Raw genomic sequence first — 22,786 nt, 5'->3', positions numbered from 1 at the left:
CTTCTCCCATTCTGTAGGTTGTCTTTGAGTTTTGTTGACTGTATCCTTTGCTGTGCAGAAGCTTCTTATCTTGATGAAGTCCCAATAGTTCATTTTTGCTTTTGTTTCTTTTGCCTTCGTGGATGTATCTTGCAAGAAGTTACTATGGCCGAGTTCAAAAAGGGTGTTGCCTGTGTTCTTCTCCAGGATTTTTATGGAATCTTGTCTCACATTTAGATCTTTCATCCATTTTGAGTTTATCTTTGTGTATGGTGAAAGAGAGTGGTCTGGTTTCATTCTTCTGCATGTGGATGTCCAATTTTCCCAGCACCATTTATTGACATTTCTAATGGCTGAGTAATATTCCATTGTATACATAAACCACATCTTCTTTATCCATTCATCTTTCGATGGACACCGAGGCTCCTTCCACACTTTGGCTATTGTGGCCATTGCTGCTATAAACATCGGGGCACAGGTGTCCCAGGGTTCACTGCATCTGTATCTTTGGGGTAAATCCCCAGCAGTGCAATTGCTGGGTCATAGGGCAGATCTATTTTTAACTCTTTGAGGAACCTCCACACAGTTTTCCAGAGTGGCTGCACCAGTTCACATTCCCACCAACAGCTGTGCCAAGCATTTTAAATACACTACCCTATTTATCATCTCAATATATTAGAAGTATAGACGTTATTATTCCCATTTAACATATGAAGAGACTGAGACTCAGGTCAGGTGTCTTGCCAGTCATCCCACAGCCTGAAAATTAATATTCAAACCCAAGTGTCTGAAGCGCTTGATTATTCAAGATCATTTGGTTTTCCCTCCATAAATCAGTAGGTTCAGAAAAGTCTGTGCTGAAAGAACTGCCCTCAGAATCAGCCAATTTCTTTTTTTTTTAAGATTTTATTTATTTATTCATGAGAGAGAGGCAGAGACATAGGCAGAGGGAGAAGCAGGGTGGGGATCCATATAGGGAATCAGGCCCTGAGCCAAAAGCAGACGTTTAACTGCTGGGCCATCCAGGCATCCAGAATCAGTCAATTTCTATAAAAGCTCCTAGTATATACAGTAATCTCATGTCTGGCTTTCCAGAGCATTCTATTACTCTTCTCACTCATGGGAATTATGACACTCTGCAATTTTTTCCCAAGGCACTTTCCCACAACCTTCTAGATTAGCAGAGTGCTTTCAAATCCACAAAGTGTTTTCACACTCTTTAGAGTATTTGGTTTTTAATGGTAACTCTGAGAAGTAGGCTGGAATGTGTGTCATACCCATTTAACAAATAAGAGAAATTCATGCAGTTTAAGTAATTGTCTGATAACACCTAGCTGGTAGGTGGGCTTCACAAAGCTTTAAATATAATCTTTGACTCTACATCAATTGCCTTTTCAACTACACTCTACCTACATAAAGGATAAAGAGGCCAGTTCAGGCAAAGGCAATTCCTAATGCTCCCCTTTATCTAAACAGAAAAAAAGAAAATTCAATACAAAAAAAAAAAAAAAGAAATGAGACAGAGAAGGAAATGACTGTGCTGAGAGACCTCTCTATACTTCTTAAATTCTCCCTGGATCTTTCTGCTTGCTTTTCTAGAACCACTTATCTCATCACACCTAATAGGCATGGACTAGTTCTGATATCCTGAGTTTAGGAGAAGCACCACTTGGGCAGGAAGTCTATCCAACCTAGAATAAACCTAGAGGCAAGAGTTAAGTACAAATCTTTGTCTGTGAAAATCTTGGTACATATAGTTCAATTACTCCATACTAAACACTGTGCTGGGCTCTGGGAACAAAGATAAGATTCAGGGAGAGTCTCTGTCCCTGAGCAGACAACAGCAATCGAAGAAGAATAAGAAGCCCTCTACCAGTAATAATGAAAGGAAGAATGAGACAAAGGCTCCAAGGAAACACAATCCAATGTCTTCCAGCATTCAAAGCCTGGTTCACTCATTCTATGAAGTAGGACCAGAGAAAGCTTGATCTCTGGCTAAGAATTTAATATGGAGGGGCTTGATATGCACATCCACTCAGTACATATTAGTGGTTAAAAGTCTAGTTGGCAGGGGGTAAGAGGAGAAAGAGGGATGAATAAAACACATAAGATGTTTAGGGCAGTGAACCTATACTATAATAGTGGATATATGTCATCATAAATTTAACCAAACCTATAGAATGTACAACAACCTACCATAATCCAAGAATATACCCAACCATAAACTACAGATTTGGGGTGACAACCACATGTCAATGTAGGTTCATTAATTCTTAACAAATATACCTCACTGATGGAGAATGTTATAATGGAGGAGGTGATGGATGTTTGAGGGCAGGGAGTATATGGGAAATCTCTGTAACTTCTGCTCAATTTTGCTGTGAACCTAAAAGTGCTCTAAAAAATAAAGCCTGAAACAAAAGTCTAGTTGGCACCGCAACTCTGCCACTTTATAATTATAAGAACATGAGAAAGTTACTTTAGCTCTTCTTGTCTCAATTTTTCACTCATAAATAGGCATAAAAATACACACTACATATAGATGTTCAGAAGACTAAATAAAAGTAAATGACATATTTCAGTAAAGTGCTTTAGCAGAGTGTCTGGCTATGTCAACCCTCAGTATGAGAGCCTCTTTTTTTTTAATATCATTCATACAATACTGAAGAACTGAAGAAACTAGTAGAAAGACCAGAAGGCTGAAGCATGAAGTCCAATGGGAAATAGAAGACTGAACAAGATGCCAATTGCTTCCCAAATAATTCTGTATGGAGAAGCATGGGAGCTATTAAAGCATATCATAGACTGAACTCACTGTCTCTCCTTCCAAACTTGTATTCCTTCCCACAGTCCTTATCTTGGTGAATGACACTGACTCCTCAGTCACTAAAAACAGAAAGCTAGAAGTCAACTCAGATTCTGCTCTTTCCTTACCTCCCAGTCACCAAGTCCTATAGAATCTACCCACTTCAAATCTTCCCTTTCTCTCAGTTCAGTCCATGAAAATGTGCCATTACTATCTACATTGGTTTCATTCTTCATCATCTCATCTGTGGACTAAGGCAGTGCTGGTCTATCTAGTTAACCTGACTTTCTCCAGGCCTCAGCCCCTCAAAGCCAGAATAATCTTTCTACAGCCACATCAAAACCAGATTAATCTTTCTACAGCATTAAATCTGATCACTTGTCTACCTTTTTAAAAATATTTCAATTGCTCACATTGTCTAGGACAAAGCCCAACCCTTTTACAGTGCTCCCTATTATGGTGCCCCTCCTCTATCCCCTTTCATGCAGCACAACTCTGGTGACCTCATGATTGGTCCCCAGATCCATCAGGCTATTTCATGCCTCTGTGCATTTGTTCATGCCATTTCTTCCACATTTCCCACAAAGTGGTTCTTGAAATACTCAGCCCCTAAGATGCTCTATGAAGTAAATGACCTTTTGTCTAACAAGTTTTAGGAAAACTACACCTTTTTATTCCTCCTGGAGGCTCTTTAGCCTCTGAGATGTCCTAAGTCAGGATAATGAAAGGAAGAATGAGACAAAGGCTCATTTAAATGGGATCTCCATTCCTATACATGAATGATTGTATGTATTAAATTTAGTCAATCCTTCATCTTGTTGGCTTCTGAGCCTGATAAATATTTAGCACTTTTATTTTCAGAAAATAATAGTGGATCTTTGGCTCTAATTTTATTAATTCTACCTGTCATAGAATTAGATGGATTTAGCAAAATCCAAGAAAAAGCATATCAGATTTGAGGCTTGCTAACCATAACAGTGTGTTCTTAAGATTGATGCATTAATAATTCTTTATATCATAGAAGCAGTGAAATGTGGAGAAATACTCGTTGCTAAGTATGAGCTCAAAATCTTTCTCCAAATTGGGAATTTACGTACTGTGCCATTTGTTTGAAATAATAACGTCATTAACTTCAATAAAACATTCAAACCCAAATCAAATTAGCTGTTACCTGTCACTGTTCTTTCCATCAACCATTTTATCTTTGAAGAGTGGTCAGGACTATAAGTGAGATTGCTAACATTAGCAAAACTTGGAGAAGCCAAACGCTGAACGTTATAAATGGATTTGTGTCCAAAACAAATTTCAAATATTGAGACTCTCCAATTCAGCCTAGTTTGCATAGTCTGCATATCTTATTGTGGTAGAGACTCAGAAAGAGCAAATGGTGAACAAAGAAGACACCCCTCAGTGTGGAAAAATGGAAACTTAGAATCAGGGAGACTTTAGATCAAAATTTAGTTGAATAGTATTTAAACCTAGCTTTCTTAATCTTTCTGAACTCTGTTTCCTCATCTGCAGAAAGGAAGGCAATAATAAAAACCGTACCATGTTATCTCAAGGTTTAAATAAGAAAATACAGAAAACATCTAGAATAGTACCTCTAACATACCATGACACAGTAGATAATAAATATTAGTTTTCTTCCCTCTTTCCTTTCTAATCTACTTACAATTCTCATTGATATTTGTCCAGATCTTCATTCTGTTGTCATGGACATCCTTATCTTTGTCCACAATACACTTAGTTTTGCTCAAGATCATAAACCAGGGATTGGCAAACCATATTACACAGACCAAATCTGGTTAACCACCTTGTTTTTATAAATAAAGCTTCATTTGGGCATAGCCTCATCTTTTGTTTAATCTATGGCTGGTTTCACACCACAGTGAGAGATTTGAGCAGTTGTGATACAGACATATGTATTAGTTGTCTGTTGCTGCTGTAACAAAACCAGCACAAACTTAGTGGCATAAAACAATGCATTTATTTTATAATCCCATAGTTTAGAAGCCCAGTACAGGTCTGATCAGACTGAAATCAAGGTATTGATAGGGCTGCATTCCTTCTGGATCCTCTAGGGGACATTCAATTTCCTTATTTTCTTCAACTTCTAGAGACTGCCTGGACTCAGTGACTCATGGCCACCTTGCTCCATCTTCAAAGGCAGAAGAGCAGACTGAGGCCTCACATCTCACATAATATCACACTGATCTCTTATGCTTCTCTCTTCCGCTTTAAGGATCTTTGTGATTACACTGGGCTCACTCAGAAAATGTGGAATACATCATTTGCTTCGACGTGGATGGAACTGGAGGGTATTATGCTGAGTGAAATAAGTCAATCAGAGAAGGACAAACATTTTATGGTCTCATTCACTTGGGGAATATAAAAAATAGTGAAAGGGAATAAAGGGGAAAGGAGAAAAAATGAGTGGGAAATATCAGAAAGGGAGACAGAACATGAAGATTCCTAACTCTGGGAAACTAACTAGGGGTGGGGAAAGGGGAGGTGGCAGGGGGTGGGGGTGACTGGGTGACGGGCACTGAAGAGGGCACTTGATGGGATGAGTTAATTTCTCTGTGCCTGAGTTTCTTTATCTATTCAAATACTATCCATTTCATACGGTTGCTGTGAAGATTAAATGCATGTAATATACTTAGTGTAGTCTCTGGCATGCAGTAAATTCTTAATCTTAGTTGTAAATATAAGAAAGAGGTTCCAAAAAAAAAAAAAAAAAAAGAAAGAGGTTCCAAGTAAAATTAGGAATATTGCTCTGTTCTTCAATTTACAGAGATATTTGAAGAGATGTCTCAGCAAGATCCAAGAATATAGCTAAGTTTTTTTCTTAAACCTGCTATCCTTAACTCACTACTAAAGATGCCAACCAATGTTGCCAATGGCAACAACCAATTTTTCCTCCTCCATGCTGCCTGAACTCTAGGCAGTAGCTGACTTCACCATGTCACCCATAGCTACTTACAATTAAAGGAACATTTGTATCACTTGCTTGCACTGACTAGTATGTAAGGGACTGAGGCTTTTAGGGGGCAGCCCTCCTGTATATAGACATTCTAAACCAAAGCCATTAAAGAGGTCAGGTCAGGACCTAGAGACTTATATTTAGATCCAGAGGCCAGAGGAGCCCTTACTCTGGGCTCCAGGGGTTAGAAGGCCCTATGTATCACAAAAACCAAATAATAGTCCTTTTCCTTTTAATTCCACAAGAAAGATTTTTTCTTTAAGTTTTAGTAATCTATTACACAAACAGGAATTATAAAAAAGGGTCATACAAGCCAAATCCTTTCTCCCTACCTCCAACCAACACCAGATGTGGGATTGAGAGTATATACAGAAGGAAGAGAAAATCGCCACCTCTTGTCTGAGAAACCAAAGTGATGTGTTGAGGAGAAACTGCCCCCTTCAGTCCCTAAGATCAGTCTCCAACCTGGGTTGCATCTAACTCAACACTGCCCAGGAATCTTGAGCTCTGGCCCAGATTCCATTCTGCCTTCTCCAGAGTTCTGAGGCTTAGGAGGGATAGGATCAGCCCAAAGCAGAATGTTCAAGTCTCATGAACATTACGTAGGCCTCAGACTATAGGGCCCTGGGTGGAAATACGTGCCAGGCTGTGGGCATAGCTTGATTTATACCTTTTAAAAATTTAGACATATGGTATGTAGGCCTCCATTTATCACCCTGCCCTGAATCTTGCAAATATTAGGGAGGATCTGTTCACATGTTATCTCCTTATTAGAGCACCCACCTCTGAGTTCCCTTTCTTCACTGCACTGCTAGGGGTGGACTGTGAACGACCATAACTGTACCTGTGAAAAAAGGAAGAAGCAGTGACTGAGATCATGATGGCTTTCCAAGGCCAACATGAGGCAGCTTTGCTGACCCATGTACCTTTGTTATCAGCATCCTATTGCTTAATAGTAATCCATCTCCTCTTTATCAAGTGGATCAACAGAATAGAGCTGGTACCTTTGTTTTTAGCAAACCTATCAGAGGAAGTATGAATTCATGTCATCTGAAGAGGAGAGAATAAGTCAAATACTAAGAGGAAAATCCAACTTGATACAGGCATTCCACAAACATATGCTGAAAAATACAAACAGCTAAATTTCTATGACTAAAAACATGTCACTTTCTTCCTCTTCAGAAGTGAGTTTGAAAAGAAGTACCAAAGGATACACATATACAAAGCATAAAAGCAAATATTTATCCCCTTACTGAAGGTCGGGAGCGGGGGAAATAGGGGGAACAAAAATCAATATGTTTAAAATAAAAAGCCACCTTGGGCTTTTAGGTAGGTCTTGAGCTATCAATGAATTAATTTCTTGATCAATGCAGCAGGAGCTAGGCAGCTTATCTGAAGGAAATCGGCCCTTAAGAAGCTCATCTCTGCAAAAGGTTCCTGCTGACAGAAGGTTAATAACCCTTCTATCTGCAGCTACCTCAGTAGATTCAGGAAGGGAAACAGAGTAGAACCACATACCTAAGGATGTCACAGAAATTGACATCCAGAAGATTCCAGACAGAAATTAAAACAGTTCAATCCTTGGTCCTATTGGTGTATCTGCTAACAAAGATAGAGCACTTGTAGGAAGGAATGGAAATTTGACAATTATTTTTCAAAATAGTTTCACACTATTGAGGTGTATTTAATAGTCCAGTTAGAAAGTTTTAAAAAGATTATTTTGAATTATATAATCTATTTTGTTTTGGTTTTGTTCAACTCAGCAAATGTCTTTTGAATACCACTCAAGTGTCCACTTAAGGTGCTAGATGTTGTGGTTTCAAACATGAAAAACACAAGCCCCTTTATACAAGGAATTCATTGTTGAATAGGAAGTGAAACAGACAAGTTCACTGGTAATTAGAGAAAAACTACTGTACCCTAAAGTAAGGTAATCTGACCTCGTCTGGGTTCTTGTCATACAAATAGAAACCAATCCAGGATTGAGTTCAATATTTCTTGTCTGAAAGGATAAACTAGGCATACTCCCCCCAATCTCACATCCACAGTTTTTATCAAAAGAGAAGAATAAAAATTTAATCAGATCCAGCAAATCCTCATCCCTCTCTTTTAAGATACCAAAGACAACTTCCATTAGCTACAAGTAAGGAGGGGCAAGAAGAGCCAAGAGATTCTCAGTCCAGTAACTAGAGAGTCTATATTTCATAAAATCAAGGACAAAATACTTCTGACAGGAGAAACAGCCTTTCTTCAGTATGGGACTGTACTACATAATCTCTGGGGGAAAAATAAGGTTTAAATTATAAGGGTAAGCTTACTTCAAGATGCCATGGTAAAGAGAATTAGTTCAAGGTTTTCAGTGGTTGAAAGACTAAGGGGGACCCATATTATCCTTATTCGGAGGACCAGATTTCATCTCTCTCTGGATCCCTTTCTGGACCACAGGCAATGATATGTATCTAGCTGTAGTCTGTGGTGTTGCTCAAATTTGTAAGCTACAAGAAAATATAAATTTGCAAGATCCAAAGTATTATACCTTATCCTCTGTATGGGATAAGCAGTGTTTTCTGAATGAGGAGGGTATGGCTACAAGCTTGAAAAACTTGAGAAGTGGCTTTGTAAGAAAAAAAACCCGAGACTAGAGTTAATTCAGGGCTATCCAATGGGAACATGTTCACCCACCGAGGCTCACATCCAGCAGAAGGAATGCTTCATTATCTGGAATTCCAGGCTTTATCCTCCCTTCACTGTGATGCATTTTGAGATCTACTTAACCCTTTACTAAGAAAACTTACATGAGTGCCTTGAACACACTGTTTGTTTGAGATGATGAAGGTAAATAGGACCCAAACCTCCTCTCATTGTCTTGAGAGGTTGCTGGATCAGGAACTTGAGGGGCATTAAGCTTTTTGGTTTTTTGTTTTGTTAATTTTGTTTTTATTATTTTTAAAGATTTTATTATTTATTCATGAGAGACACACAGAGAGAGAGGCAGTGACACAGGCAGAGGGAGAAGCAGGCTCCCTGCAGGGAACCCAAGTTGGACTCCATCCCGGGCCTCCAGGATCACAACCTGGGCTGAAGGTGGTGCTAAACCACTGAGCCTCTGGGGCTGCCAGCATTAAGCTTTTTGATTAAGTTAGGGACAGGTATCATTTGAGTCATTACAGCAGCAGAGAGACCTGGGTAGAATGGAAAATCCTCAAGATGCCCAAGGCAGAAACAGCCAAAGTTATCTGAAGAATACCTCTTCACAACTTAAAAGGTGAGGAAGTCACCCATTCACCCCCACCCCCTGCCCACCTCCCTTTCCATTATCCCTGTTCATTTCCCAGAATCAGGAGTCTCTCATGCTCTGTCATCCTCACTGATATTTTCACTAGTTTTCTCCCCATTATTCCCTTTCACTACTTTTTATATTCCCCAAATGAATGAGACCATATAATGTTTCTCCTTCTCCAATTGACTTATTTCACTCAGCATTATACCCTCCAGGTCCATCCACGTCAAAGCAAATGGTGGGTATTTGTCATTTCTATGGCTGAGGAATATTCCATTGTATACATAAACCACATCTTCTTTATCCATTCATCTTTCGATGGACACTGAGGCTCCTTCCACAATTTGGCTATTGTGGACATTGCTGCTAGAAACATCGGGGTGCAGGTGTCCTGGCGTTTCACTGCATCTGTATCTTTGGGGTAAATCCCCAGCAGTGCAATTGCTGGGTCATAGGGCAGATCTATTTTTAACTCTTTGAGGAACCTCCACACAGTTTTCCAGAGTGGCTGCACTGGCTCCCATTCCCACCAACAGTGCAGGAGGGTTCCCTTTTCTCCGCATCCTCTCCAACATTTGTGGTTTCCTGTCTTGTTAATTTTCCCCATTCTCACTGGTGTGAGGTGGTATCTCATTGTGGTTTTGATTTGTATTTCCCTGATGGCAAGTGATGCAGAGCATTTTCTCATGTGCGTGTTGGCCATGTCTATGTCTTCCTCTGAAATTTCTGTTCATGTCTGGGTGATATGCTATATGTTGGCAAATTGAACTCCAATTAAAAAAAAAATGGTGAGGAAGTCTTGACTCACCAGCACTACATTTAGATTTATGCAAAAGTATAAATTTAACAAACACTAACAAAAATCATTTTTCACACTCCAGTTACCCAAAGTTACTGGATCTTATACTGACAAGATAGTCCATGTTGTGATGAGCACTGGATATTGTATATAAGTGTTGAATCACTAAATTCCATAACTGCAACTAAATTATACTATATGTTAAGTAGAATTTAAATAAAAACTGTTAAAAAAGATAACCCTATCCATGAACAACCTGGGTTTGATCTCAGTAAATCAGGTCATAATCAGAAATAAACTGGGAACTAGTCAGTTATCTGAATTTATCTGTTGAACACCTTCAAGACTCAGTCAATGCATCACCATCTTATGAGATCTTCCCATTTCATCCCAAGCTAGGATTTATAGGCCAGTTTGTCTGTTCCCAAAGCATCTTATAACATTCTTAATTATAAAATACTTCACATTGCTGTGTGACTATTTTCTGGTCTTCCTTGAACTCAGAGGTTGATCTCTTTCAGGAAATGATCTTGCTCTTCCTGTATCACTAGCATAGTGGTTAATGAAACTTCTGAGGACCTTGAGTGGTCATCAATAGGTTACCATAGGTAACAAGAATCACTGTTTTGTTCACAAATTCCTTTTCTGACTAACAATATTCCACAGGGATGCTGCTAGCCCCTGTTACTTCCCAAGATCCACAGCTAGTCCCAAATAAGATCCCTCACAGCTAATCCACAACAAATGTTTGCACTTGCTCTCCACCCCTAGAAAGGATGTACCTAAGCTTACTGATCCATTTTTAGCATTTGGCAGGTCCTATGGCATTTCATCTCAGAGAGTTTAAACTGTGAGCTCCTTGAGGACAAAAATTTGCTTTTTATCTCTCCTTCCTGAGACTCTAACAAATGGTGGGCATTCAATAAACATTTGTTGGCTAAATAGCACACTTGCTGATGTTCTTGCTTATTTTTAGTTACAGCTCTACATTTCTATAGAACATACTACTTCAGGAAGGTAAAATACCATGTTTATACAGGCAGTAAGCCACAGGGTAGGAATAAAATCTTATGTCTACCTGAGCCATAGATCATGCTCCTGCAGCTGCACCACACCGCTCTTCATACAACTCTTAGATTAACCAGATCCTTTCACGTTTCAGCACAAAGGAATAACTGAAAAGTTGGAATTTCAAGCAAAAGACAGTTAATAAAGAAGAAACATTTGGTTACAAGGACTTTCCCTGGAACTTCTCCCATAACAGCAAGCTTTACTACATTCCATGGTGAGCTAACTATATTCTGGAGATCACAATGAATATTCTTCTCATCGATCTATTTAATACTCATAGAAGAGAGACTGGTTCTAGTATTCCTCTTTTATGGATATGGAAACTAAAGTTAAGAGAGGTAGATTGCCAAAGGCACAGGTTTTGACAGCTGATACAACTATGACTGAAAACCAGGTCTCTCAAGCTCTTTACAGTCTAAGTACATACCTAATTCACTTCTCTAAAATAAGTACAAAGTTTCACATTATTATGATCTACTCCAATGATCAGTGAGAATCAATCATTAAATGCACAAATAATCTTCAATTGGGAGGAATGATAAATGCACATTAAAGAGATTTAAAGTGCTAGATTTGTCCTAACTAGTAAAATGCCAACAAACTCACTAGGCACAGTAACAAATGAACTACTTAGAGTTTAAAAGATGTCCCAGGTCAGGGAGGTACAAAGTGAAATTTGCATTTCAAAAACATTGCTCTAAATGTTGCATAGAAAATGACTTAGAAAGGGGCGAGAATTAATATAGCTAGTCCAGGTGGAAAGCCATTGCCATAATGCCAGTAAGAGTTGGCAACACCCTTAACTAGGGCATTAAGTTTGGTATTTTCTCTATATTAACAGTCCATCCTTGCCCTCTACTAGGAGGTACAAATGTTTTCTCTTTCCAATACTTTCTTGAAGAAAAAAAAAAAACTAAAGGAATAGATCATTCAAGATTCTAGCATCTAGGAGTGTTCTGGACTCTGTTTAGAGAGAAGCTTCCCAAATAATCAAACGTGATAGCACAGAAACACTGAGAAGAAAAGTTTCTGGGGAGGTCTTAACAGATTAGTGGAAGACAAGCAGAAGTTATCTGTGGCACAAATATGCTACACAGGGAGTTAAATCGGAGAAACATGAAAAAGACTGTAGACAGTATAATACAAAAAAAAAATAGGAGGCCCTGCCAATAATGTGTGTGAGAACAAAAATAATACAACCATCCACCTGGGAACAACTCAGAGTCATTGACAATGAAGCTGGACAAGTGAAAACAAAGTTAATGAGCAGAAGAAAAAATAAGGTACTTCTAGTTCTGTTTTTCAATTAATAGCTAAGGAGCAGTAGCCATTAGTCCCATTCATCTATGTCAAGCATTTTCCCCATAAAATACTGTAGGAATAGTTCAGAGGAATTCTAGTCTTAAGTTTTTTTTTATTGAACTCAAGAATTTATTAAGAAACCACTCTGTGCTAGGAAATATGGATGCAAATGAGTAAAATGTGGTTCTGACCCTCCAAGTATTCACAATGTAAAAAGAAAGCCGGGATATAAACTGTTAATTATGATGAAAACAGCTATAATTTTTTCAAGCAGCTAATATATGTCAGACAATGTGCCAGGTGCATCCATATATTATTAACTTACTTAATTCTTAAGCAACTCTGAGAGGCAGGTATAATTACTCCCATTTTTATGACTGAGAAAGTTTAGACTCAAAAAGATTATATAGATTTCCCAACATCATACATTCAGACGACAAGAAAGTCTCCTTTACTATGAGGCTCATATTCTTCCCATTCCATCATATAATCTTTCCAGAAGTATAGGCTATAGGTTAGGGAGTGAAATAGACTACACATAGGAGCAAGACACACAGTGATATCCTGAGGAAGTCTGGGACACCAGCTACATAGGCAAAAAAAAAAAAAAAAAAAGAGTTTCAAGGTGGGTCCTACAGAGAATGGATGTCAAGTGGTCAAAAACTGAAAGAAGATGAAGTCATGGTATAAGGACTGACAAAAATCAAAACTAAAGATCAAATTCTGTCCCCGGGCAACCAAGACTGATAAACAAAGCAAAAAGGGGAAGTATCAGCAGATAGTGAGAATGGAGCAGAAAGACAAACCCCTGAATGTCTTCTATGCATAGATTCTGTACTTGAAAAATGGAGGCACCACACCCTAATGGGATTGTTGTAGGACTCAACCAAATTAATGAGTGTAAACAAACAGGAGAGATGAAGAAGAAGACAGGGTAAAAGGTTCAAAATATGAGAAACACTGTCTACCACTGCCAGCTTTGAAGATGGAGGAAGTGAGCTACAAACCAAGGAATACAGGCAGCCTCTAAAACTGTAGAACCCTTGGCCAGCAGCCAGCAAGGAAATGGAGACCGCAGTCCTACAGGTGCATGGAACTGATTCTAGCAGCACTCTGAATGAGCTTGGAAGCAGATTCATCTTCAGAGCCTCCAAAAAGGAGTGAAGTCATGCCACACCTAAATTGTGGCCTTGGGGAATACTAAGCAGAGAAGAAACTGAGCCCCATTGTGCCTGAACTTCTGACCTACAGAAACTGAGAGAACAAATTTGTATTCTTTTAAGTTGCTATATCTGTGGTTGTTTGTTACAGCATCAATAGAAAACCACTTTGACGGGATGAGCACTGGATGTTGGCAAATCAAACTCCAATAAAAAAATATACAAAAAAAAAAAAGAAAACCAATGAACCAATGCACACTTGTTGATTATTATTATGTACCCACCTATTTAACTCTTTATCTAGATGATGTCTTGTAATCACTTTTACCCCTATTTTTTTCTTTTTTTACTTAAATTGAAGTTAGTTCATACATAGTGTATTATTAGTTTCAGGGGTAGAATCTGGTGATTCATCAGTAACACACAGTGCTCATTACGAGTAGTGCCCTCCTTAATGTCCATTACCCAGTTACCCCATACCCTCACCCATCTCCCCTCCAGCATACCTCAGTTTGTTTTCTTTATTTAAGAGTGTCTTATGGTTTGCCTCTCTCTCCATTTTAAATCTTATTTCTTATTTTATTTTCCTTCCCTTCCCCTATGTTCATCAGTTTTGTTTCTAAAATTCCACATATGGGTGAAATCATATGACATTTGTCTTTCTCTGACTTGTTTTGCTTAGCATCATACTCTCTAGCTCCAACCATGTCATTGCAAATGGCAGATTTCATTCTTTTTAATGGCTGAGTAATATTCAGGTGTCTGTCAACAGATGAATGGATGAAGAAGATGTGGCATAGACATACAATGGAATATTTCTCACTCATATTTTTTCCCTAATCAATTATAACTTGAAGAGTCCAAAAACTAGCCCCCAAAGACATTCCAACTTTAATCTGCCATTTTGTACAAACATAAGTCTAGACACAAACATGGAATTTGTAAAGCTGATTCTTTACATTGGTAAATAGGTGAGCACTGAACACTAGAATTGCAAATAATCACTTTTATTTTAAAATACTAATAAGAATTATTTATGCTTTCAAAAAGTTAAATTAAAAATTCCACCTTTCTTAAGAATACACTTATCTTGATGAGCACTGGGTGATGTATGGAACTGCTGAATCACTATATTGTATACCTGAAACTAATATAACCCTGTATGTTAACTGCACTGGAATAAAAAAAAAATTTTTAAATCCACCTTTACTTAAACAATTTTGATTAATACACCCAAATATTGTTCAACATCTATATACAGCTCTTGTGAATATCATGCTGATTCATGGAAACTACATATTAAAACACAAAGAAAAATATTTCCTGATGGATGCTGGGCAATGCTAGAATACTAATGGGATGTTAGGCAAAAATCTATTGCACTCATGTTACCTAAGAGAAGAGATTCAACAAGATAATAATTTTGCCTCCTCTCTTTTTCTAAAGCTTCTGTTACTCAAATCCTCACTGTATTCAAAAGTATCCATCTCTAACATGAATAGGTAAACCCACAAAACTTCAAGTATTTAGACACAGTTGTCTTCATTCTAAGAGCACAGGGCAGGAGATATGAAAAAGCATTTTCCTGGGGCCTGAATGGTGGTACTTATGTGAGTTAATGTTTGGGATGTGGGTCACTATATGCCAGTGCTAAGCATCAGATTCTAAGTGAGAGAGATATCCATATGCTCTTAAGTAAGTTTTATGTTGGTGTGTTTTTCATCTGTAGGGCCTAATAAAGCACAGGGCCCAGGGTGCCTGAGTGGCTAATCAGTTGAACATCTGCCTTCTGCTCAGGTCATGATCCTGTGGTCGTGGGATCGAGCCCCACATAATGCTCTCTACTCAGCGGGGAGTCTGCTTCTCCCTCTCCCTCTGTCTCTCCCCCTGTTTGTACTCTCTCTCCCTCTGTTTTTCTCTCTCTCAAATAAATAAATTAATACAATATTTTAAAAAAATTAAAAGTACAGGGTCTTGTATAGGGACACCTCTTACCTCATTCTAAGGGTGACCCCTACCTCAAGATGAAACCAAAGATGCTACTTCTTTTGACTGTGCACCTGAAGAGTGTACTATTATCAAGGTTAGATAAGTATCTCTGCAATGATACACAATAGAAATTTAAATTTGTGCTCCTAAAGCTACATGTATACATGCCCACACACAAACACATACACGAATTCACACATACACATGCATACTTCTATGCCTATTCTGAAGCCAGTAAAGAGTGCTTTCTTAAAATCAAAGTGTCTACACTGGTTTTCTCTAATTTAATCAAAGTTTGCATTATTTTGTGGGGTCAAGAGGTGGATACTCTGTTGATCAATGAAGGCCAACCGCAATATTATTTCTAGGGCCACCACTATAAAATCAGAATCACCCTAATTACAAATAGAAGTTGGAAGCACTACGTAGCTAGAAAAAAAATAAACTTAAATTCACAACAGAAACATAAAACTTGAATAAAAGATCCATTAGAAAAATGCGCCTTCAGATTGATGATAAATGTTTCACTCATCACTTTTACTGCCAGATTCAAATGATTACCAGATGGTTTTAGCAATTAATTTGCATTCGGCACACAAGTATGGAGCAGTTAACATGCATTCAGTGGGCTTTTCTCTGATACTTTCCACAATAAAACAAATGTAGGTTTAAATAATCTATGCTCTGTTTTTCTTTGCAGCCCCAAAATACCTACTCCATAAGTTAATCTTTCTCTTCATCATGCTTTCCCTCTTCTCCTTCTTCTTCTTCTCTTCCTCCTTCTTTTTTTTTGAAATGAATGCTTGAGATGGAAGCTTCCATTCAAAATTCCCTCAGCCTGTGCTCTAGCACAGAGGGATGAGGTATAAAAAATTATAGTATGGTATATTATATAAGATATATCAGAGACTATAAATACACATATAGTAGAAATAGTAATATTCTTTGAATATAGACATTCAAATTCATACTCAAGTTCAAACAGAAAGACACAGGGCACTATAGAAAGAGCATGAACTTTAGAAACAGACAGCCTTGAGATTGAATCCCAGTTCTCCCACTAGCTAGTTATGTGACATTGAAGAGTTTAATTAAATTCTCTGAAACTTAGGATTTCATTAGTAAAGTATGGATTATTAACACATATATTTTAAGCTATTTTAAGGTTTACGAAAGACAAAGGTTATAAATCACATTGCACAATGCCTTACCCATGGTAAAAAATAAATAAATAAATAAAACAAAATAAAACAAAAAAATCTGTTGGTTGGTTCCTTTCCCTAGCAGTTACTGAATTGCCATCACATATCAGGTACTCTGCTACCATGTATTTCACTGAATGCATGTTTCAGACATCCTGTGTGCAGAGGGTTCCACAGGAAACCTGATGGAGGTATCCATTTTGTTAGTGGGTAATTGGTGGAGAGGGGGAGGTGACCAGCTCAGGGTTCTTTCTGCTTGCTGCTTATTGGTATATATTTGACCTCAGCCTCAAAATTTAAATCCATAATCCAATACAGGGAACAAAATCCTCCTCCTATGTCTCAGAGAAAATCTCAGATGGACAACAGATTTGTCCTGAAATAGGAAATAGTTAAAGTGGTAAGATCCAGGACAGAGATACTAGCTTAATGTAAATGAGAATAGACTGTTTGGACTAGAAAGACATATGATGCCATGAACATCTTACCACTAGTCCTAGAAAGAATTTATTTATTCTTTATTGTGTTAGGGGCTGCAGTAACAAAAATACCATAGACTGGTTGGCTTATAAACAACAATAAATCATTTTTCATGGATCTGGGGGCTGAACAGTCTAGGATCAAGATGCAGGTAGATTCCATAGCTGGAGAGAGCTTACTTCCTGGTTCACAGATGGCTATCACCATAACCTCACTTGGTGGAGCTCTCTAGGGTCCCATTCATGAGTCCACAAGGAGCTTTTACAACCTAATCACTTTCTGAAGACCTCACTTCCTAATACCAATATATTAGGCAAATATGAATTTGAGGTGGGGTGGGGGAACACAGCATTCAGACCAATAGTACTGATATATAGCTAAAATTAACAACTGGGGAAACAACAGATGTTGATGATGATGCGAAGAAAGTGGAACCTTCTTATACTGTGAGTGGGAATGCAAACTGGTACTGCCACTCTGGAAAACAATATGGGGGCTCCTCAAAAAGTTAAAAAAGATATATGGAACTCTTTTTAAAATAAAGAAACAATAAAAATTTAATTAAATAAAATTAGAGGCATGAACAAAGAAAAGGTCAACACAATGAGGTTAATTTCCTGATCTCAGTAAAAGCAATTGTTAGAGCAAGGAGATAGGGAGAATCACATGAGCCCAGGAGGAATGATGACAAGTTGGCACAGTAGCAGTGAAATAAGTCTGGGCTTCACAGAAGGAGCAATACAGTCTCAGTTACCATTTGAGCCACCCAGAAGCATCAGGGTGCCCCAGCCAAGATTAGGAGAACTTATCAGCAAGAGGACATAAAAGACCACCAAGATGAGGGCACAAAGCCCTTCTAGACACTACTAGAAGAAAGGAAGAACTCCAGAGCTCACTGACTGAGACTTCACATCATCTTTCTCACTGATTATCTTCATGCAGTTGTTTGGCTAGAGGGAACAGCATCCATTTAAAAAGAATACATGAATTAGATAATACATACATTACCATAGTATACAATTCCTATTTAACAAAATAAACATTCATTGGGTAACTACTGTTTATCAAGCATCCTTCTAGGTGAAAAGGATGCAAAAGTAGATATATAGGCAAAAAACTACGACAAAATAAAGCAATGAATAAAAGCTAGCAGATAAAGAGGAAATGGGGAATAAGTGGGCTTCAAGTTGCTGAATACAGCTCGTATCTACTGAACATATTTTGGAAGAATAAAATATTTACATTTCTTTTCAATAATTTGTTATATAGTTTTCTTGTCCTGTGAAACCCATATACACACTAAATGTTATCTAGTTTTCTTGTCCTGTGAAATCCATATACACACTAAATGTTTAGACATTTTTAAGGTTCTATTACCCTCACTTACTATGCAGAACTCTAGAAGCCAAGCTTATACTACTACTCTATTAGATGATATGGTGTGCCACCTAGATGCCTCTTCAGTACTGTAATGCTGAAGGTTCTCCAGAGAAATGGAACTGATAGATTAGATAGATAGATATAGATGATAAAGATATAGAAGACGAATAGATACATACACTTATTATAGGAATTAACTCACACTATTATAGCGACCAAGAAGTCCCATAATTATTTGCCATCTGCAATACAGAGAGCAAAGAAAGCTGCTGTTATGATTCAGTCTAAGTCCAAAGTCTTGAGAACCGGGAAAACTGATGGTGTAAATCTCTATCTAAGTCTAAAGACCTGAAAATCAGAAGCACTGATGCCTGAGAGCAGGAGAAAATGGAGGTCCCAGCTCAAGCCAAAAGAACAAATTCTCCCTTCCTCCATCATTTTGTTCTATTTATGCACTCAACAAATTGAATGCCCACCTGCATCTTCTTTATTTAGTCTACAATTCAAATATCAATCTCCCCCAGAAACACTCGTACAGACATACCCAGAAATAATGTTTCACCAGCTATCAGGTGTTCCTTATCCCAGTTACATTGACATGTAAAATTAACCATCTCAAGGACTAAAGTATTCTGCCCCCACCCCCAGATGTCAGAAATTCTGACAGCAGACAACTCTCAGCTGTCAGTCCTATTCAGAAAATGTCTCAGGTGAAGATCCCCAAGGCCATGGCTCCTGTCAGGGGCAACTACTTCCAATGACTGACCAACATAAAGATATAAAGACACAGTAACTGCTCATATCCATGTGCATCTAAAGATAATTTAAAGTTAAAGATAATTTTAGATAAAGTATCTAAAGATAATTTAGAAGGGCTATCCCACATTCAGAACCTCCATAGGGTCAGCTAAGGCCTTCATTGAGAATATATCAGAGCCCAAATTCTCTTTGCCTAATCCTGATTTTCCCTCTTCACTTCTATAAGTGTTGATCCCAAGGGTATTCTCTAATAAACTTCTCACATGCTAATCTCTGCTTCCCAGGGAACCCAAACTACAACATTCTTGACTCAAGGGATGAGGAGATACTTTTATGGGGAATCTGACCAGCTTAAGAAAAAAGGCCCAAATACAGTGATATCAAGGGCTTCCCAGTGAAATTGTTCAGCCAGATCTCTCTAAGGTAAGGCACATAGTTGGCAAGAAAACCCACCCATGGTTTAAAAGAAGCTCATAATTAAGTTTTTTATAGCCCACTTTTAAATATACATGGTCAGCAAGGATCACCAGCTACCTGAGAAAGCATTTTAAAATGAAAGACAAAGACCAAAACAAACAGAAGTTAGCAACTTATTAAGGAAATAGATGATACATGGAGATATAACCCAAAAAAATCAATATTTGATTCTAGAAAGATGGCAGTGGAGTAGGAGGACTCTAGCCTCACCTGATCCCATGAATCCAACAGATAACTATCAAAACATCCTAAATACTCCAGAAATTCACCTGAAAACAGGAGAACAAACTTGACAATTAAAGGCAGAGAAAAGGCCATATCAAAGAAGGCAGGAAGTGTGGAGATGGAATTTAGGAGAAAAACAGATCATGACCACTATGGTGGGGAGGGAGCCATGCGCACAGGAAGGGTGCACACAGTGGGTACATAGGGAAAATGAATCACATCAGCATTTGGCTTGGAAAGTAAGAGGGGCTGAATTTCATGACTTCTGACAACCAGCAGGGCTTAAAGTCTGGAATTTTAAAGGTCAGTGGACTTGGCTGGGATAGAGCCCACAAGGCATTATGCTGCTCTTAGAGAGAAGGCAGTCAAACAAGCCACAGACGCACAGAACAGAAACAATGATTTGAAAAGTGCCTGGGGCATACAGTGGGGAGGTTATTCATTCATCTCAGAGTGCATCCCAAAGTGGTAGCATTCATGAAAAGACCCTACTAGGGACAAAGGAATTGGTTGGCACCACTCCTGCCTCCTACCCCTCAGCATCAACATAGAGCCACCCGTGGGAACCAGCAGACCATCTACACTAGCTACCTACTTTGCTTACACCAAGTTCCACCCTGCTGTCCTCTGGTGGAACTGCCCCTCCCAAGAACATTTGTCTCAGGCCCAGCATGGTGAGCACCCTCCCTTGAAGACCAGGCCAAACCCCTGACAACACCATGTCTCCTGACATGGAAGTTCGCAGAGCTTTTGTTCAGGTAGCAGTGGTAACAGGTCTCATTTTGCAAATAGACCAAAGCACACCTAGTTAAAATGTACCACATTCAGGCCAGGGACAAAACAATATCCACAATAGTCAGAGAGTCTTTATAGATAACAAGCCTAAGGGATAAAGTGGCCAGGACAAAACAGCAGAGAACATGTAGCATACATCACATTGGAGATATTCCTAGAAGGCCCTGGGGAATAGAGAACACCACACAGCAGGGCACTACAGGACATCTTCATAAGGCCATTACCCTCAAGAATAGAAGATATAGCTGACTTTCCCAACACACCGAAACAGACACACAGAGACTTGGACAAAATGAAAAGACAGAGAAATTCATACCAAATGAATGAAAAGGACAAGGCCATGGCCAGAGATCTAAGCAAAACAGAGAATATAAAGTAATGATCATTAGGATACCAACTGGACTTGACAAAAAAGAAGACATGAATGAGACCCTTAACACAGAGAAAAAGGAAAAATAGCAGAGATAAAGGATACAATAAACAAAATGAGAAACATACTTGATGGAATGAAGAGCAGGATGGAAGAAGCAGAAAAATGAATTAGTGACCTAGAAGACAGAGTGATAGAAAGTAATCAAGCTGAACAAAACAGAGAAAAAAGAATTATGCCAAATTATGTGAACAGCCTTAGGGAACTCAATCACTCCATCATAGTAACATTCATATTATAGGAGTCCCAGAAGAAGAAGAGAGAGAAAAGGGGGTGGGGGATTTATTTGAAGAAGTAATAGTTGGAAACTTTCCTAATCTGGGGAAGGAAATAGATATCCAGACCCAGAAGGTACAGAGAACTCCCATCAAAATCAACAAAAGCATATCCACACCAAGACATATTGTTAATTAAATTGGCAAAATATAGTGATAAAGAGAAAATTTTAAAAACATTAAGAAAAGAAGAAGAGGAGGAAGGAGGAGATAGTAAATTACATAGAAAAACCCACCAGGCTATCTGGAGATTTCTCAGCAAAAACTTTCCTAGCCTGCCAGTACTCACACATAATATATTCAAAGTACTGCCTGGGGACAATCTGCAGCTAAAAATATTATATCCAGCAAAGCTATCATTCAGAATAGGAGAGATAAAGAGTTTCCCAGATAAACAAAAACTCAAGGAGCTTGGCAAGAAATATTAAAAGTTACTCTCTGGGTGGGAAAGAAACCAAAAGTGACAGTATGAAAGTAGGAAACACAAAAGGAGTAAAAATGAATATTTCTTTTAAAAAAAATCAGTCAAGGGACTCACAAAATAAAAGGATGCAAAATATAATAATATATACCTAAAACATGAGGAGGAGAGAAGAATGGGTTCAAATTTAACCATCAATTTAATATAGACTTCTATATACAGAACAGATTAGATACAAACCTAATAGTAACCATATGTCAAAACCACTAATAAATATGCAAAGAATAAAAAGGAAGAAATCTAAATACGTTACTAAAGAAAATCAACAAACTATGAAAGAGAGAAACAAACTATGAAAGAGACAAGAAAAATCAGAGAAAATCTTCAGAAACAATAATAAAATAAATAATAAAATGACAATACATACCTATCAATTATTACTTTGAATATAAACAATCCAGACACTCCAAAGACACAGGGTGTCAGAATGGATAAAAAAGAAAGACCCATCTATATGCTGCCTAAAGGAGACTCATTTTAGACCTAAAGACCTACAGATTGAAAGTGAGGAGATGGAGAAATACCTGTCATGCAAATGGAGATTAAAAGAAAGCCAGAGTGCAAATACTTGTATCAGACAAAATAGACTTAACAAAGATTGTGATGAGACAAAGAAGGGCACTATATAATAATAAAGGAGACAACCCAACAAGAAGATATAACGATATACACTTATAAGTATATAAGTATATATACTTATACACCCAACATAGGAGGACATAAACATATAAAACAATTAATAAAAAACATAAAGGAACTAACTGATAATAAAACAATAATAATACAGGATTTTAACACTCCACTTACATCAATTGTCAGACCATCTATGCAGAAAATCTAAAATGATTTTAGAAACAATGGCTTTGAATTACACACTGGACCAGATGGATTTAGCACATATTTTCAGAACGTT

General features: G+C 38.0%; 2 long non-coding RNA genes across 4 annotated transcripts in view; one reads left to right on the top strand and one right to left on the bottom strand.

Annotated features, from left to right (window-relative positions):
* The window catches only part of LOC111091514, a 49,338-nt gene extending 38,918 nt beyond the window's left edge, over positions 1-10,420 (bottom strand). Inside the window, exons 1-4 of one of the 3 annotated variants that reach the window (XR_005375603.1) lie at positions 10,313-10,409; positions 7,287-7,367; positions 6,552-6,612; positions 4,776-5,111 (exon numbers count right to left, since the gene is read on the bottom strand). This is a non-coding gene — a long non-coding RNA (uncharacterized LOC111091514). Of the gene's footprint in view, positions 1-4,775; positions 5,112-6,551; positions 6,613-7,286; positions 7,368-10,312 lie in introns of those variants that run through there. The other 2 variants (XR_005375602.1, XR_005375604.1) reach the window with 2 other exon arrangements.
* LOC111091607 overlaps positions 8,555-22,786 on the top strand; it is a 37,517-nt gene continuing 23,285 nt past the window's right edge. Inside the window, exons 1-3 of the long non-coding RNA XR_005375605.1 lie at positions 8,555-9,033; positions 11,010-11,132; positions 19,475-19,613. This is a non-coding gene — a long non-coding RNA (uncharacterized LOC111091607). The remainder of the gene's footprint in view (positions 9,034-11,009; positions 11,133-19,474; positions 19,614-22,786) is intronic.

Source organism: Canis lupus, chromosome 21 (genome assembly GCF_011100685.1).
Source record: "Canis lupus familiaris isolate Mischka breed German Shepherd chromosome 21, alternate assembly UU_Cfam_GSD_1.0, whole genome shotgun sequence".
Taxonomy (NCBI): domain Eukaryota; kingdom Metazoa; phylum Chordata; class Mammalia; order Carnivora; family Canidae; genus Canis; species Canis lupus.
The sequence above is the reverse complement of the archived record's forward strand: the minus strand, read 5'-3'. Positions and strand labels throughout refer to the sequence as shown.